This window comes from Lutjanus erythropterus, chromosome 1, assembly GCF_056507025.1.
Source record: "Lutjanus erythropterus isolate fLutEry1 chromosome 1, fLutEry1.hap2, whole genome shotgun sequence".
In the NCBI taxonomy this organism is placed as follows: Eukaryota; Metazoa; Chordata; class Actinopteri; order Lutjaniformes; family Lutjanidae; genus Lutjanus; species Lutjanus erythropterus.
The window spans coordinates 35719386-35739405 of NC_139317.1; positions in this window are offsets into that span (position 1 = coordinate 35719386).

Below are 20020 nucleotides of genomic sequence, written 5' to 3' on the forward strand. Positions count from 1 at the left end.
AAAAGCTGGTTAGTATTGAAGTGTCTTTATGAGAAGAAGGGAGAGCGAGCTGTGTAATTTCAGTCCGATGGATGGCCTTCACATCGCTGCTCTCACATTAGGAGACCAATTACTGCATGGGGAGATGAAACAGTCTTAGTAAATATGAAATAGGTTGTCCGGGGTGACATTAATAGAGTTAACCCAGGGACAGGGTGGGATCAAAGGGGCCTCAACCATATTAACCAATCTGTCTGTGTCTGCACACACAGCTGATCGAACATAATGACAGTGTGTATCATCAAAATACATTGACCACCGGCACAAGGGTGTGTGTGTCCTTGTGTATACATTTTACTTTGACTCTTCCTTTTCTAGTTGTCTGCTGCTGAAGGACTAACACTGTATGCATGAGCTCCATGTCTGTTGCTACTGTCAGCTCCTTAACTGGTAAATCTGTTAACACACCAGCATTCAGTACAGATGGAACAGACCCTTTTACCACGTGGTAAGGGGCGGTAGACAGCGGAGGTTGTGAGCGGATGGTCTTTAATTAGATTCATTGTACCATAGGTTGTTTACCGTAACCCCCCTCCACCCCCGTGCTCCTGACAGCACCTCTGAAATATGGCACTTTTGCTTGTTGGCTTTCTTCAGCTTTGCCATCCAGATTTAAAAGCATATTGGTGTTTATGCACAGAGAGCTATAATGATCCATCATACCATGCGGACGAGGGGGCTGAGCCCTCTGCTCCACATAAATAAGCAGCAATTTGGCCATCTGCTTGGATTCTTCCTGTCTCCCTGGAGACCCCCATCTGCCTTTACATTATCAATTACACTTCAGCCATGCCACTAACCCCCCCACCCCCCACCACACACACACACACACACACACACACACACACACACACACACACACACACACACCTCATGCGCATGTATATGTGGGGGGGGGGGGGGGGGGGGGGGGGGCATATGTTTTGTCGTTTCCACGTTTTAAAGGTTGCATTGTGCTAAAGTGATGTCATTTTCTGAACTTACTATACTGTTTTCTCCTTGACTGACTTTTTCACTTTTTCACCCACTCTGTCATTTTATCCATGTTAGTGATGGTTATTTATAAAACATATCATTATGTTAATATTTTGTGATAGGACCAATAGTCATCCCTACCTTCCCAATATTGTCATAATATCAATAAATATTGATATCAGGGTATTTGGCCAAAGATATGGTGATATTTGACTTTGTCCCTGTTGCCCAGCCCTATTCCTTACTTATCCCCTTTAAAGGGCAAAAAGAGTTTGTCTGTACATTGAACAGATATGTTTGGGAGTGTGTACCTGTGTGTGTGCATGTGTGTGTGTCTGTGTATGTGTGAAGCATATGTGTTTGTGTGTAGATATCGAATTAGATGTATGCTAATGTATTTAAATTTACTCACAACCCAAAGATATTCAGTTTACTGTCACAGGAAAGAAACCAGAAAATATTCATATTTAAGCTAGAAGCTGGAATCAGAGAATTTGGACTTTTTTCTCCTCTCCCTGGTGATAAATATAATAATTGATTAATAATCAATTAACTGATTAATCGTTGCAGCTCTAGTATATATGTGTATATGTATACATAGATGTATTTGAATTTAAATTGATTCTTAATCTGCCTTTTGTTCTATATTCCACTCTTTGATGACAAATACACTTAAACACTTAAAATGGGAAGCTATTTATTTATTTATTTATTTATTTAATATTCATTCATTCATTCATTCATCTTCTCTTTCTGCTTTTCTTTTTTCTCTAATTTGTTGTTTTAAATTGTTATTCTCTTCCTGTATGTGTATGAACCCCTTTGACCTTGTGTGACCTGGTGCTTTGGTTTACTACCACAGGATTTTTGTTAAACAAAGTACAGAACCTCTTCAGTTGTTGAACATATAAAAGATGTATAGTCAGCAGTCTGCAGCATTTCTTGCAGCCTCAGACATGGACTTCATTTACTGAGTGTAAGACTGTGTTGCAGCATTTGTTGTCAAATATATATTTGCACCACTGTCTGTCTGATCATGGTTTCTGATTCTTTCTTCTTTCAGCGTGGCACTCAGTAACTGAGATGATTTGGTGAGTTTGCTCCAAAGAGTGAACGCGAGGAGACACCAGCACAGGAATGAGAAGCACCTTTGTTCTGCGGTTTCCAGGAAAAGCGGTGAGGTTCTCAAGGGGACAGGTATGTGTGGGAAGAGGACCCTTGTCAAGTGCACGGTGCCTCATTAATATGGAGACAGGTGCTCTTTTGATGAGTTCATAAGCAGTTCACCAGCAGCCTGGAAGTAGTGCACTTTACAAGGCTGTTCAAAGATCTTTGACATCTGAGGAGAGCCAGTGAAGCCAATAATCCTACTTTCAGAATGTGAGTCTTTCCTCTGAGATCAATCCCAGATCGAAACATCAAATAGAACTGCTGCTTTTCTCTTTTTAAACCCCCCTCCTCCCCTTACAAAAATCACTTACTAGATGGTATTAGACAAGCTAGCAAAAGTGTCATTACCGCTGGGAAGAGGGGATGGATAGATTTCCGTCAAATTGTGGAATATTCTCCACCAATTTAAGCCCATAGTTAAGAGCGCAGCATTATTGATAAGACTGTGCTCTGGGTCCAGCGCTGTGCCCAAGGGCCCAGAGAAAAGCAATCCACAGAAGTGGGCTTTCATGTTCATCTATGTACAAGAACAAAGCGAGGATTAAGTCTGGGCCTTTCATCCACAAAGCGGGAGGAGTATTTTTATTTTTTTATTTCTTTACTCACCCCTGGGGAAGACCCTGTGCTCTGCTGGAGCCATTTCAGGAGTGCCATAGCACTGTCGCCTCTGGCAGGTCTGACGATCCCCCACACTGTCCCTTGCCAGGCAGACAGGAGTGTGGGAAAATTTCTGCCACTAATGGGGGTGACAGCAGTTGGTTACAACTCTGTAGTACATGCAAAAAAATATGTTTGTTGATTTGCACTATATTGTATGAATTAAACATATGCTTGAGGTCATAGTTACAGGTCAGTAGCGCAAGTTGTCTTCTCCAATCAGAGTAAACTGTTGTCTTTATGCAGTGACGGGAAATCAGGTTAATTATTTCTAGCCTCCCTCTTTTAATTTGAACGGATGTTTTATTCTGACGACAGGCCGGTCAATCTGTTTGTATTGATGCTGTCATTTCTTGAGGCAAGAGTGGGTCCGAGTTAGATTGTAGATATGTTGGGAATCATGTTTCATCCGTCTCTAAGGTTTATAAGTAGATTACCTTTTGTAATTCGTTTTGTTACACCAGTCAATAAGCGTCCAATGCAAATGTGGTTCATTTGTATTTGAATTGATGTCCTGTCCCCATTAACTTATGCCTCTAATGCATTCTGGTACATTAGTAAATAGACCTGCCGGATTAATCATTAGTTCATTGGGATCATTTGCTTTCCTCGTGCTTAATCGAATCTCTGACATTGGTAATAAGGGCAGACTTCACCTGCCTCCCTGGACATTCAAAAACAAGGAAGACTAATTTCAAGGGAATGTTGTAGTCTTTTATTTGTTTCAGATGTGCACTATATTTCCATTTCAGAAAACCTGTCAGATAAGCATAAGCACAAAAATTGATCAATAGTTTTGACATTGTTTCTCATATGTAGTGATACCGTTTGGTAGTTTAATTGACATTTAGAATTCTACCTGTTCGACTTATTTCGATGCACCCTCACTTTCTGCTATCTCCTTCTCTCACATTGACCCTGATAATTAATGACTTTTATGTCTTGAGAATAAAACCTCTAAATAGGCTCCTTGCACATTATTTATTTAGTTCTAATTAATTGAAGTATACCTGGATTGAATTCAACAAGGCAAAGGTTGCTGTGTCTCCTTATAAGAAGCCTCTCGTCCTATATAAAGGCTGCACGACCGCCCTCTGTCCACCTTTTTACAGGCTGCCAGATTTGAATAAAAAATCATTAAGGTATAAAGGCACATAAGACATATGACATATAAGACATAGACATAATACACTTTATTTGTCATTGTAGACATGCAGTGAAATTATGTTTGGTAATTGTTAAAGACCAGCAGTCATAGAAAACAAAGTAGTAGGACAGGAATTGGAATGAAAGGGTAAAAAGAAACAATAAACAGATAAAAACAGGACGAAAAGGATAAAACAAGAGGAATAAACATGATAAATAATATGAGGTAGCATTCTGTATAATGAATAAATGCACTTGGATGAGGCAAATAGTGCAAACAGTGCAGTATAAAGATGTATTGCATAGTACTTTAAACAGTTAAAAACAATACTGAGTCATGTGATGCATGTGGACATTATTATATTTATAGCTCTACCTGCTCTCACTTCTGCTGTCATTTTGTTGTGGTCTCTTTAGGATTCAACAATAAGGACATTTTTGGTCTTAACATAAAGATTTTTAATCCTATGGACATGGATTGCTATAATTGTGGAGTGACAACATGTGATTGGCCTGTGGTTTAATGCTTGTGCCCCAGAACATGGACGTGTCATCACCTCTTGATTCAGTGCCACCAGAGATGATACATGGGTCATTGCAGTGGGTCTTGGAGTCAGTGTTGTGAATAAGTATGGGCAATATATGCTGTGCCTTGTGCTGGAATGGCAGAGAATGACCTCAGTGAGTTGTTATGAATATATTTAGGATAACACAACTGCAGATTATCTTTTTCAAGCAGTCAACAATGTTAGCAGTAGTGATTCATTTTTCACGTGAGGTATCAGCACTTAATGCATTGCGATACATGCTTAGTGGCTGCTTTGAGTTTGTGAGGTGTGCCTTGAATAAATAGGACTGTGACCCATTCTGTGTGAGGGACATGACCAGGAATACCAATGCCATCCACTAGTATGTTTACCAGGTCCCAAGTGTCAGTGTGTGTAACTGTATTAATGTGAAGTAGACTGCTACTATTATGAAAGTTATATTCAAAATATTGACACTTTGTCCAGGTGTATTAAAAAGAAGTTCCTTGAATTTTTTCTTGTCGCGCTGTTCCGCTGGGCGGTGATTCACTCATCAGCCAGAGAGATGTGTGGGTTTTACAGCAGCAGCAACAGCAGCCGTTATGTCCTGTGTGCTCTCCTATGCAAACAAAGACACCCATTGTAAATGTGCCCTTAACCCATAACCCATCCAATCAGCACTTGTGTGTTCCTTTTGTTTTCCAACTATCCCCAAAATGCATCCATCTCCTTAATGGATGTTTTTTCTGGTGGATAACATGGTTGAGAATATAGCAACAGTGGGCTTGGAGGATCATAGATGGAGTCAGGCCACACAGGCCCTTAAAAAGCAAGATTAATAACCCAGCGCAGATGATCTCATAGTTAAGTGTTTTCTGTTGTATTTACACATCCACCCGGGCTGTCAGGCTTCTGCTCGTCGCTGAGAAATGGAACCGACACATCCTGACACTAATGCATCACTGAAAATATTTGAAATGAATAAAGCTCATGCTTTCCAGCAACAGAGAGAGACATTACAAACACTCCATTTGACATTGACACAATGGCGCCTCTGCTCAATGCAAATACTGTTATTCTCCCCCAACCAACCAACCAACCCCCCTTCAGTCCTCCTTTTGATGGAGGAGTCACACCAGGGAAAATCTCCCGCACTCAGTGCAAACTAATGAGACATATTAATGACATTAGACACTTAATTCAATGCATGTATAATTCATAATAATTGATTGTCCTGGTTTGAAGGAGTACCTTTTGTGAGAAAAATGATCCTATTAAGCCAGGTTTAATCCAAATCTAAGCTGTCAAAACACCCAGCTCTTATTGCATCTTGCACTGTTAATTGTCATAAGCATTTCAGATTGATTATTCTCACGTTTGGGAATGAGCTTTCATTCATGATTTTACTGCTGTAAAATAGATATGACACTGGAACACCTTCACTCAAACAATTCTTTATTTTCACGTAACTAAAGGGGGATATTAGTGAAATCAATTTTCAGGATAAATATTTCCATACTAAGAAATTCATCTGAAATATCAGCTTAATCTCTTTTTTTTCCTTCTCTCCGCTAGATTTATGTGATAGTGAGTTTCTCAAATATTTTATAATGCTGCCATTGGAGACAGTAATATAGCCAATCACTGACATTTCATATAATGTAGTGGAGTTTGCAACACCATATATTAAAGAAGCGCTTGAAACTACTGTCAGACTCATTTTGAGTAGCATTTGAGTAGCTCCTTTTTAAATCTATTTGCCCTTTGGCTTTTTGAAGGGGAAGCATTTTACATAAGTGCTGTAATGCCAAAATTACACTCATTACAATCTATTGCTCACTACAGTCATGTTATATATAGTGTTTTCCATGGAAGCCCCCTGCTTGCATCCTGTTGGTGGACCATGGGAGAGTTTGCTCACCTTAAGCCCTCAACAGTGGGCATTAATCTCACAGCTTTATGTCACTTTTATGTTATTTTATAATCAATTTATCATCAAAGCTAAAACTGCATGGGAACAGGAAATGCGTGTCGAGTTCACAAAGGAATGGAGGGATGAGAAAATTGACAGAGAGAGCAGACTTTAGTGTGGCCTGTGAATGTCTCATACAGTTCAATCTGTTACAGCTCAGTAAAAGACAGAGTAACATGATTCATGTTAATTCTGTTTTCTGTTTGTATTGTGTTGTTTTGCTGGGATTATTGAGTATTTTCATCGACTGAATCAGGTCTGTAGAATATCAGCATGGCTGGCAAATTTATTGTATATCTAGCCCCAAGCAGCCAGAATAGGTTTTTAAGTTTGGTGATTCAGGATCGAATCAGCTATTCACAGGCAATTTCTTTTCCTTTATATGATACTTGATACTACTCATGAGTTTGTGGGTGCCGGAATTATCCATGAGAATCCACAGTAAAAACCTGTTATTACAATCAGAAGAGCATTTGCCTCAATATGCCTTAATTCTAATGTCTCACACATGCTATTTATGTGAGCGTTTGATATGTAAATAAGCATAATGTTATCATGTGTAGCATGCTTGTTTTAATTTCAAAGGCCCAGTGTTGAATTGTGATGTTGACACAGTGGTTCAGCGGGTAGCACTGTGCTAACAACAAGAAGGTACCGAGTTTGAACGCGTCTTTCTGTGTGCAGTTTGCATTAGATTTGTTACAATACCAGAATTGTAAACATCTTTGTAATACTAGTATAAAAAAAAACCAATACTTGATACCACAACAAAAAGAAAAAAAAGCCTTGGCATATCAAACAGGATATGTTTCTCTTGCTTTTAAAATTAACCTGCACACAGTGGTACAGAAAGTTTCAGGCAGGACAATTAAGAGGAAAAGATGAAATGAGGTCTCCAGTGATCACTTGGATATTTTTTTTATTGCTTCAGTACATTTGATACTATGAATGTTTGAAAAATGTTGTATTGAAAAAGTATTGCTACTTTGATACTTAACTGTAATTTGCATAGTCCTCATGCTTGTGTGAGCATCCTTCTGTTTCTTCTTACAGTTAAAATTGCCCACAGATATGCATTTTTAGTGCGCTACCCTTGTAATAGATGTTCGACCTTTCATCCCTTCCCTGACCCCCTGTAGTTAACAAAATATTACAGTGCCAGTGGAAAAGTGGTGGAGCAAAGGTGGGTCATTGGGTGGATTGTTGATCAGCTGTAAAAATGTGACCTCTTTTCCATTTTCCTTCAATAATAACACAAGTCAAGAAAGGTTTTATCTGACTTCATGGATAGATGACAGAAAATGGATTTTTTAATCACACGTGTTTGAGTAAATGTGCTCGGGGTGGTCAATGTTCATCAGACTGTATTGTTATCAAATCACTGGTTGGATCCTGACCTCTGGTCTCTGCTTTATGAACATACATAAAGGTTGTCAGAAATTACAGGGTTTGTGACAGATCCATGGAGATGAAAAGTAATAGCTGCTCATCTGTGGACATAAATGTAATCATGTGCTCAACCTACACAGCTACAACTACATATCTTACTGTGTATAGCATATAATTTTAGATGGTAGCAGTTTGCATGTTCTCTGTTATTGGCAATCATATGTATGAATACAAAATGTAATGTGTCTCACATCTCTGAACACATGAGCAAATGCAATTCAAATGAACTTATTGTCTTCACATGATAAAGATTTCACAGCAAAGTATTTCCGTCATGAAATCTATGCCAGTGACAGTGATGCTTGTGGCTCAAAGGACTGTTGAGGGCCGCTGCAAAGCATCGTTGCATAGCATTCTAACCAAGCAGGAGATTTTGATAAATAAGAATTGAATTTAGTTCCAGCTGTGACATGTTGATTGATCAAAAAGCTCATGGCTAAGGCCTCCCTCCTCTCCCGTCTTATTTATTCTTTGTCAAATGGTTTCAAAATCAATACAAGCCTTGTACACAACCTTTTCTGCTGCGGGCACTCAGGGAGGGGGGTGGGGAGAGAAGGAAAAAGAAAAACACCTGCTCTCTTGGTGATTGTTACTAATTTTTCCTGTCAAACATTTGAACACAGAATAATTATTTGCTGTGTGGTTTCAGGGCACAACAGATTATTGTACAATCCATTTAGATAACTTCTGAGAGGGGTTGGAAAATGAAATTGCCTCGAACCACACAAGTCAGCCCGAGAAGGTGATCTATCAGGCACTGCAGCAAATAACTCAACTTAAAGATGCTATAGTCTTGGATGAGCTGGATTCCTTATGTTTGAGTAAAGGGAGCGCAAAGCACTTGTCACAGTCCAGATGAGATCTCGCATGGCACATTTTGGATCTGTCACATTTATGAAAGTTTTGTTGTTGTGGATGTGTCTCAGGCCCTTTTGACATCTGTATTTAAAGCTGCAGTAAGTAGTTCTGGAGAAAGATAGTTGATTATTGAGTCACATTCCTGGGTTGCCAAATTACCAATGTTTTGGATTGGTAGCTCAAAGATGAGACTGTGAAATACTGGTGATTTGGGAATGAGTCTCAATAATCAACTATCTTACCAACCTGTGACTGACCAAAGTCTCCCGAATCAAGCTAGATTTTCTAAGGCCTAAAAATAAAACAAAGGGGAGGAGCAGAAGTCTAGTTTTCTCTCACACCACTTGAATTACATTTTTGCTCGATGATGATGAAAATAAACTGCCCACCCCAACTTTAATTGGATACCTATAGATAATGTCTAACAAATCCAAATACTTTATTTTTATGGACTGGATAGAAATATTTTTTGTTAATCCATAGTATCCAGAACTGCATTTTTTAAAATCATAAATATCCATGTAGTCCATCAAAAATTGGATGTTTTGCTGTCCACTGACTGAGTTGCTTTGAAACACTGCCATGGGTGGATCATGAATACAATAGGCAGAAAAAAAACATTAAAGGAGCTATATGTAGGAATATTAAAAACATAAAAATCAAACTAAAATTGTCAACAGAATGTGAAGAAATAAAAGATTTGACATTATGTTAAAGATATTTATGTATTATGTTGTAGAAATATCTGCTGAAATTGCTTGCTAACCAGCTAGCCTCAGCCCGTCCTGTCTGCCCTCAGTCCAACATGACTGTCTGTCTGTCTGCCTGAGGGCAAGAAATCATGTTCAGTGGCAAAGAATGATGTTATAGAAAGAGAAACAAAACAAAAGTTAATATTGATGTTGCATTCCACTGCTGGGAGGAGCTATTAATAGGTAAAAGTATGAAGTTTGATCATGAACGCTAACCTTTCTTCTAGACTGATCAGTGATAACTGATGATGACTGTGGAGTTAATGCTAATCTTGGCTATTTAGCTGTAGCTTATAAAGGTAACTGCTTGTAGTATTACTGAAAGTGTAATATGTTTGCTAAGTTAGCTGTTGAAAGAAAGAAAGGCCTATTGAATGGACTTCCTTGTTTCTTTCTTCAACTTTCTGGTGATATACTGCCCCCAATTTGTTTGAAGAATGAGGTGGCCAGCTCTTACATCCTATAGCTCCTTTTAAGTCCAGGTGGCTTCAATGGGTGAGGTTTTGAATGCCGTTTTTCCAAAGCAAATCGCAAAACTGTATGTAATTGGCTAATTACTGTAGACAGTGGCAAATCTGTCTGTCCAGCCTGTCTTTCAAAACAAGTGGAAACCTGTGGCGAAATATCATGTTAAAACAATGGAAACTGATTGACAGGACTCTTTGGTATGGCTGCCTCTTTATTCCTGGCTCAAATTATTTATCCCAAATTTCCCCCATAGTGATAATATCAGCTTGAACACACCAGGTGACAGGTGAAAATGAGTTACTAGCATGGAGAGAGAGTGAGTATAGTGAAAAGGTATGCATGTATGTGTGAGAAATATCAGCATATTTTGCCCCTATGGCAAAATTCTCTTAATTCTGGCATTTACTACCTGTATTTTCTTTTCTCACTCCCAGAGTGAGTTTGTGATTACAGAGAAGAGGAAAAAAAGTAATGTGTGTTCTCATGTGATATTATTTTTTTTTTTATAGTTTTTCAGGTGTTTTATATACAGTATGCATGGGTCAGTTTAGGCAATATGCTGGTGATGTTTGATGATGTTGCAGTTTTACATTTTCAAATAACATTTTTTTCTGGACGGTAAAACAACAGCTATGTTTTTGTTATGTATATTCTAACATTATAGCCGTAACATCTTATTATGTATGTTATATGGTGGTGCTTGATTAGATGTTTATCTGACCCTTAAAAACCTGTTAATGGAGGTTTAAAAACTGGGTGACATATCTGGTTCCATCTGGCTAATTTGCCGTACGTAAGAACAGGAAAAGTATCCTGATGTGGCTCTATGTGGTTTTTAACAGTATATGATAATATTTAACCTTTTGTCACATTCTTTGTGCTCAGGAAATGTTTTTCATTGTTTTAAAGAATTCATGTTGGAATAGATGAGTGTTGCATACATTTTTGGGGCATTTCAGGCCATCATGTGACCCCTGTTCTTCTTATTTGGTCACTGACAGCTCAGCTGTATCCATAAAGACTTGTTCACTATAAAGTATATTGGCTTAAAAGGCAGTAGGACAAGGGATCAGGGATGACAGATGATATATGTGAGATTCATCATGTGTGTTGGTGTGTACATGTAAGTAACTCTCTGACATCGACAGGACGGTGTCTGTGTCTTGTTTTACATTCTTCTTCATTTGTTTATTTTACTGTCATCTGTGCAGCCTCTATGCAAAAACAAAGACGAGAACCACTTTTGAGTAAGTGTCCCTCTGCTGGGCCTGATAAGTAACTGACCCCAGTGTTTATAAAAGGAAATGGACATTTATGAGCTTTTTACAAGACACTTGAATCAAGTGGAATGACTTGTCTCAAATTTTAATGAGTTTATTGAAATTAAAGTTGAGGCCACTCTATGATATTACCATTAACCTGTCTCTGGCTGGCTCAACAGCTGTAACCCAAGCACAGATTGTACATTTTCCCATTCACCCCCGCCCCTCCCGGCTATGACTGTGGAGAACTAAGGGAGTGTTTATCAGATGGGGGTGACTCTGCCCTCGAGCCAGCCCCTGCACAGAGACAGGAGACACATCATAACAACGTCTGATGTTTGATGATTTGTGGCGTGCTTGGTGCATAAAGGCTTTTAAAGGCATTTCTTGGCATTTTTGAGGTAATGGAAACTCAGGACAGCTCCATCCTCCTTAAACAATGGGTTAAAGAAATGTAACAGACATGCTTTGTGTAATAGTTTGTTCAGGTGGTGTGGAACCTAGTTACACAGAGAGACGGATGTAAACTGCGGGTTAACAGTTGGAGTTACTGTGTCACACACTGGAAGGACTGAGTTTCTTGTGCTATTTAAATTAGAAAAAGATGGAGGAAGAGATCTAAACCTGGTTACTTGGACAGCTGGGGGACATTTTATTTGCTCTGAAATCTCAATCGTCTGTAACCATCAGCGTGGACGCTCCAGGAAGTGGTTCTCTGTATGCTTCACAATTAGTCGGGATGGAGGGCAGGTCGAGCCAAACCTTGTTCCGCTTTGGTCAGCTCACGTAATTATTATTGTTTTGGAAATCCATTACAGTCCAGATGATGGAGCTGAAGAGTTTGTTTTAGAAAGGCTGAGTTTGGTGGGGATTTATGCAGCTGCTTTGGCAAAGACGTGGAAGACTTTGGGGCTGCAGGTTTTATTATTTATTATATGCTTAGTATTGATGCACAACTGTAATAAAAACCACTAAGTCATATAATTAGAAAATGGTCAATTTTTATCTGGTTGTGCATAAATTTGTTGTAATTGCTCAGTTTATGACCTGCAAAACAAAAACATTGAACCCCAGATTTGGTTATTTTCATGTTTATATCATTGCACTCTCCTCTGTGAGTTGGAAAACTTTATGACTTCTGGAAGCCCTCTGAATGTCATGATTTGCTTTCTAATAGTAGCTGCTGTAGCTGTGTCCTCTAGCCAGTTTTGGGATAAATAGCAGTCACATACTACAGTACATAAAAAACACAGCAATAGAGCCTGACTGATATGAGATTTGTGAGACTGATACTTATTTTAGAGGGATATGGTGGCTAATATAGTATCTTTTTGAGCTGGAATACAAATAGACCTTTTCTATGGGAATTGTGCACCGATTTTGCACCTATATGACCATGCAATGATACTCAGAAATCTGCTTTCTTAGACAAATAACTGTATTAAACAATATTATATATTTTATTTAAGATATACTTGTCAACTAATTGTAGAAAGGAAGCTGAGAAGCTAAAGAATAAATAAAAATAAATAGCTAAATATAGCTTCTCAGAATTTACACCTGCCAGGGAGCTCCTCACGTTCTCATAAATGTCCCCAATCTAAATCACCCCAAGCACTGTTTTCTGCATAATTTGTTCAGTAAAAAAAGTTTTCACATTGGTAAACATGTACACAAATATAGATATATCTGTGATAGGCCCTGTGATCAGGCCAATATTCTGCCTATATATTGGTTGGGCTTTACACAGCAATATATGAAAAAACACAGAAACTAATAAAAGTCTAAGTTGCTGTTTAGACAAAACATGTCATTGTGGTGAAAGACAAACTCAGGGTTAAGCTATAGTAGGTTTACTAAGGGACTAAATCCAAGAAGAAATTCTTTGTTCAATTAGTAGAGTTGATTATTCATTTGAAAGCCATTGATTATAGTGGATGTGCTGTCAGCATCCTCATTATTCCCTTTGGAGGATAAGAGTGCTTTGTCAAGATGCACGATGAGCCGATGATGTGTACCTCTTAGCAGTATGACATCTTCATCCATCATGGAAATTTTGGATCTCTCAATCTCCAGACCCTCACCTCTCAATCAAAGCTCCCGCAGCCACTGACAGGCAGTCACTGTAACATGCAGGAGGAGCCGCAGATGAGCTCTCCATTAATGAAAAAATAACATATCACACAATACAAATGGGTGTGAAGAAGTGAGAGCACTTCAGAAATGCCCAGATAATTAGACTGTCCAGCAGCAGATTGATGGATGCACTATAATTACCTTTGTGTTATTATTTCAGGGCCAGACAAAAAGGAAAAGCTGGTTTCTCTACTTTGAGTTGCACTGATTCATTAATCTCATTAATGTGTGGAATTAATATCATTTTATCAGACATTCCAGAGCTGCTGGTGGTGTGTGTGGCTCGAGCCATGATTCAGAACTGTCAGACAGAGGGGATGCATCAATCTAACTCAACACACCGTCAGCTCATCTGCCTTCCAGTCACGAGATGGGTGAAAAGTGTACACAACAAATATGAGGCTGCGTTTCTCTTTTGTTTATTGTCAGAGCTCTGTTTAAGTGTGACTTTTCTCTTTTTTTCCCAAAAAGTCAGGTAATGTAGGCATACAATTGTACCTCGTTTCTAAGAAAGATTTCATTGTAAGATTTTGACACCAATTTGCCTGACAGGCATAATTGAGCCATTATAACAGTAAAACCATGTTAATATTTTATATGGAATAATTAGGAATTCTGGCTTTTCACTTCCAGTGCACTGCAATTTTCTTTTCCTTTTTATATTTCATTATTGTCTCTTCAAGCTGGTTGCACATTTATACACCTACCACCCACATATCAACATCATCATTCATGTGTGTTTGGCAATCTGATAAATGCAAGTGGAATATATTGACTTTAATTTTGGCTCCTTAAGCTTAAGTTTAAACTGCTAAATGAGCCACTATGTTCACCAGGTAGTTGCTAACTGCATCTTTCTGTTCTTTGGGGGTTAGCATGTGGTTACAGTGGATTTTTAGAACTTTTTCACTGCCTACTGTGGCCAAAAATTATGCTATGAACTAAACAATGAGCTGACACTCACTATAAAGCCGCAGGGAGCTACAGATTCAGATTATGAGCTACCCCTTTAATATTGTCATGTTGTTTTCATATTTTTATTTGGTACATTCTTTTTATTAAAAAATATTGTTTATGGCCTCACAAAGGTGCAGCCCTGCTTTTCTACACATATTGAGACCCAGGAACCATCCTCTTCTTTTTTCTTGCTAGTTTATAGAAAGTTTAAACCTAAATGTTTGCATGTGCTTTGCTGTGTTTGACGTGGTGTCTGTCTTTATGAGAGAAGTAGACTTGAGCTCAGAAAGAACATTGTCATTAGAGAAATCTTATCACCAAGTTTAAAATTTGCCTGTTAGTGGCAACTGAAGCCAATGATTTTACTTTGTATACATTGTAAATCAGTTTGCTTTTAGACTCTGTGTCAGTGTTAGATCAATTCAGCAACTGTAATACAGTGGGTTTTTTTTTTAATTGCAAGGACAAAATGTTCTGAATGCGTTACAGCTCGGCTTTGCAGATGGTTTTTTCTCCATAGAGATGGCTGCTGAAGTCTATGGGTACTGAAGTATTTACAACAAAAAAGTTTGTACTATGCTATTGTTTAATTATTCAGGACACACCTGCATCTCTATGTTGAGGACCATAGACCCTTACTATTTAAAGAAAAAAACTTGCAATGGGGAAATGGGTGAAATGCTCCCAGAACCCAAAGCTTTGCCTGATTTGCTAATGAATTACATTTGAAGGACAGTGGCTCACTGAGCTTCAACAAATATCCCGTCAGAGTGGATATGAGCATACTGGCGGCTGAAAAAGGCCAAAACGCACTGCAGGCTTCATCTGACATGCGTCAGTAGACATACATCATGAAGCCTCTGTAGCACACTGCAAGCTTCAGAATAACGCAGTGAAGAGACAAACTGGAGGAGACGAGCATCTGTCTGTTTCAGACAGATATTTTAGTCAGATAATTGTTCAGTACCATCGGGATTTATCATCAAAAAAGTTTTATATCAGTCGCACTTCACACACACGATCTCCCTCCCTCCCTCCTCTCTGCTGTCCCTCTCTAGATCTTCGTAGTTATGATTAATTGACGGGGAGTAATTAAGTATTTAAAAGTACACAAATGGGACACACCACCGAAGTATACAGTAATATTATGTTTCATGATCATAAAAAGTTTTTATATCAAGTCGGCGCATCTGTCCATATTCACACACACTCTCCCTCCCTCGCTCTCTGCTGCAGGTAGATTTTTTTAAATCTGCTTTCAGGTGGAGCTAAAGCTCAATCAGCGCTCGCTCCTCATGTCCATGCCTTTTTTATTAAATTTACCTCTCCCCAAACATGAACTGCAGCTGCAGATAAAAAAAAACCCTGGTCCTCATTTGACGCTCCAAAATCGAAACGAGTTCAGAGTGCAAGCGTCAAGTCAGTTTGACGCGTGTCGGGGTGCTTTCAGTGCGTGTTCTGCCATTTAGAACAATGGGTGTGCTTCAGAACATTTCATATTTTATATTGTCAGAGGATTACTTTGTGTAGGTGTTAGTTCGTAAATTGGATTTTACACTAAAAGTCCAAACTGTCAAGATTTGCTCACAGGCCCCCTCTATTGTAGCTGTATGACAGAACAGCAATGGAGGCTGTAGACATCAGCAACATCATATCCTATCACCCTGCAGGTGGTTCAGTTTGTCGATGGGAGGAAATGGGATCTTTACACCCAATTTGAGGTGAAGTGACTCAGAGTTTACATGTAGGATATCCCGTGACCCTGGCGTAATGACTTCCAGACTGCAGGTGGTCCTGCTCTTGTGTGTCAGTGATAGGACTCCATAAACAGACTTAATCACATTCTTCCAGCAGTCTCTCTCTCTCTCTCTCTCTCTCTCTCTCTCTCTCACACACACACACAGACACACACTCTTTCTGTTTGTGTCCCTCATTCCTTTTGCTTCGCAGCTCATTTTTCTACATCTGACACCCGATGTCTTTCTCTTTGCACTCTTGTTCTCTGTGTCTGTGGAAAAGGCCTCAGACACAGAGATTTCATATCTGGAATTTTAAGGTACTTCCATTAGCTCAAACCTAAATGTCCATGTCTCTTCCTCACATAAGTACAGTAGAGTACACACACATGCATCTAAATTTTTATGGCTCCATCTCTCTTACACAGAGACATATGTAGTAGTATAAGTCTGTCATATGTGCACCATGTGAGGAAGAAGTTTAGCAGGCTGCCGGGAGGTTGTGGTAATGCCGACCCAGTCTTACAGAGGGAAATCATGGTAAGCAGTGTGAGCCGTCACAGAAAACAGCTGTTCACGCATCCTTTCTCTTTTTAATGGCACTTCCGTGGCATCCCATAGGTCGTCTGGGATTGGAATACAACAGCCACTCCTCTCCAAGTACAAACGCGGTTTGTGTTTAATTGTTTGCAGACTTTTTTTTTCCTTTCACCCACCCATTGAAGCCTTTTCCAGGCCTTAATAACAGAGTGGTTTTGGAGGGCGAGTCACCAAGTCAAAGCTCCATGAACAGAAGTGGTTCATCCAGGCCTGTGCTGATTCCAGCAGGCAGCATGTTGCCCAAATTGATGTTCCTTGTGGAATAGAATACAATACTCATTAAGACAGACTGATGTGTGGAGATTTTAAAATCTAGAGCAGGTTTCCTGTGCATACATCGTTCACACATCCATACATTCATATCCATAATCAGACATCTGATGTTTTCAATACGACTACATCAGTCATTATCATGTACCTCAATGCAGAAACAACAAAAATCTAATTAAGTGTTAAAATCATGGGAATGCTGTTATCAAAAATGACATATGATAAACTGTGTCAGAGTGAAGTCTAAAGGAGTGAAATCACTTTTTTCCTTGTGCCATTAGTACACAAAGAGGTACTGATAAACTGTATGTCCTTACTGGCACATGGTGCAGTAGTGTTGTTATGGTAGTGAAAATTTCAACACCACTTTATTTTTTTTGAGTCCCATCACAATCATCACCATCACAAGTGAGTACATTGTATTGACACTGTAAAAACAGCAACAGCAAAATATCAAATTATATTATTCTTTCTCATTCATCAACTGACGTGATAGAACTGCACCTCAATTCACTTGAAAGTGGAGATTTGCATTTTGTACCAAAAGAGCGTGATGAAGCAGGATCTATCCTTCGCTTTTAAGTTATTCCAGCACCCCTGCTACAAGTGCTTCCAGTATGTGAATGGACTTGAAGCTGTTACCTGTCGACGGTCCTACCCATTGATATATACATCAATATGAACAACATGACAGCTCCCCAAAATCATTATATATAGGTAGCTAAAGTAATCAATGTTTGCACTAAAATTGGGTTTACTTGATCACAAAAATACAGATTTTATTGTTACTTTAACTTACCCAATATTGTCACTGGCATTGACAATAGACAAAACAAAATCAACCCAAACTGGCTAGTGACAGTTCCAGAGGTCTTCATGTGGAATCTTCCAAGACCCTGCAATAAATCCTGTTAGATTTTTAAGGAGATTCTAATCTGAAAGCACTTTGGGCAAAACTAGAAAAACATAAGACCCTAACGTGCAAGTATAAAACTTGATTTAGGTGCACTTAATTTCAATAGGCTTGAAAAATTTCCCCTAAATAAACTAACAGAACAAAAGGAACAAACCACTTTGTTCCTAAAAAGTTTAAGAAACTACTCCAAACATCTGTAATGTGTCTCAGCTTTGTGACCCAATGAAACAAAATGCTATCATCCCTCAGATTTTAAAAAGTGGAGAGTAACACTGTGCCCTGTCCTATCAGGACAGCAGAGTGTCTTGTCCCAGTTCAGGATGTTGTTGATGTAGGGGAGTTGAGCTGTTGAGGCATGCCTGAGAGAGATTATCATTGGTTGGGGGCGGTGTGGGCAGTAGAAACCCATGAAACCTGCCATCTAGACCCTAATTGGAGGTCATTAATCAAGTGAGGCTGTCCTGCAATGAACAGCCCTGTGTTTCTCTTTGCCATCATGTAGAGGTCTCCTGTGTCGACGAGGAGTCCAAGTCATGCTGGGATCAGTTTGGTCATGCTCACATGCTTATGGCAAGAATTACTATGCATATAGTTTGGCTGTATTAGTCACTTTAATAGTAGTATCTGTAACTATACTAGTAATGGTAATAGTAACTGCAGTTGTAGTAGTAGTAGTTGCAGTTTTAACAGTTGTACCAGTTGTGCTAGTTGTAGTACAAGTCAGTGTCCTTTGCATTCGCTGAATTGTTGTAACAGTTAAAACTATACATGTTAGAGTACCCTTGTTTTAGTTTTAAATGTAGTTAACAACTCCTGTGTCATACCTGAAAAAAGGTTGCAAAATTTATTACTTGAAGACTAGCACAATCACTAATTAAAATTTTAGTTATTGACAATCATATGAAAAGATTACACTAAAACATTTTTACCATGACTGATGTTTTTGCGTAACTATCATAAAGCCAAACTAAGGGTTGCAACATGCTTCTCATTGCTACTACTACATGTGGCTGCGTGGCAGCTTGCATGTTCAGAATCATGTAACTGGGCCTAGCTTCTGCCTCTCTGAACATGTCCCTTTTCCATGCCCAGTTGTTAAATACATTTAACTTCCTATAAATTCTTCACATTTAAAATCCCTTTTTATTTTGTTATTTAAAAGCTTTCATTATTAAGCAGCAAAATTGGGAAATGTTGGGTTTTCAACAGCATTAAGTTAACAGAACTTCTGAAGTGAACATGAAATAGTAAAATAAAGCAGATACCTCACAGTACAAACAGCAACGCAGGAGAGAAACTAAACTTAAACCACAGAGATTCAGTTAGAGGCTACAAAATAATTGAGAGCTTCACATCTTTTTCTGTGCTCTTCAACACAGACATGAGTTGAGTCTCATAATGCATGCATGTTGGAGGGTGGGGGTGGGGGTCGTCTCAGGTTTGCTGCGATTGACAAGATGTCAGCACGATGACAGGTTGCCATAAAAGTAAGATGGCTAGAATACAGCAAGTATGCCTCAGCAGTTTTGAACAGTACGTTCATGACTGTACAGTGGAAGAGAGGCACAAAGATGCATGTATTCCAAATGCATTGCCATGATTCTCACTGTGAAAACATATTGTAGCCAAAAGTTGTTTTTTACAACACTTCCCTCCCATTTTAATAGTCTGTATTTTGTCTATGACATCAAATTATTCCAACTCACCAATGGGAGTTTTAACTCACTGATATGAATTAGGAGTAGGAGTATATCTGAAAGCTGGAAATCATGACCCCCCTCCAGCAGCTATTGATTGGAGTAGCAGAAAATCCATAGTGCCTGATTTGTGAACCATTAAGTTTTGAACCCAAAGCTCATAATGTTCATATTCACAGCTTTACTCTGTGCTGATGAGGGTGAGGGTGGGATAAAGAGGCAGGGGGTTAGGGCGTTAGATGCTGAGGGGTTAGAGGCAGGCTGTTAGAGAATGAGGGAAAAGCGTTGGAGGGATTGAAGATCATTAAACGAATCAATTTAACTCTATCTGGAAGATTGCCCACACATGCAATAAAACAATGGAGGAAGTGCACAAGAGAAGCAATTTGTTATTATCATATTTACAAGTCTGTTCTAATTTATCTTTAAATTT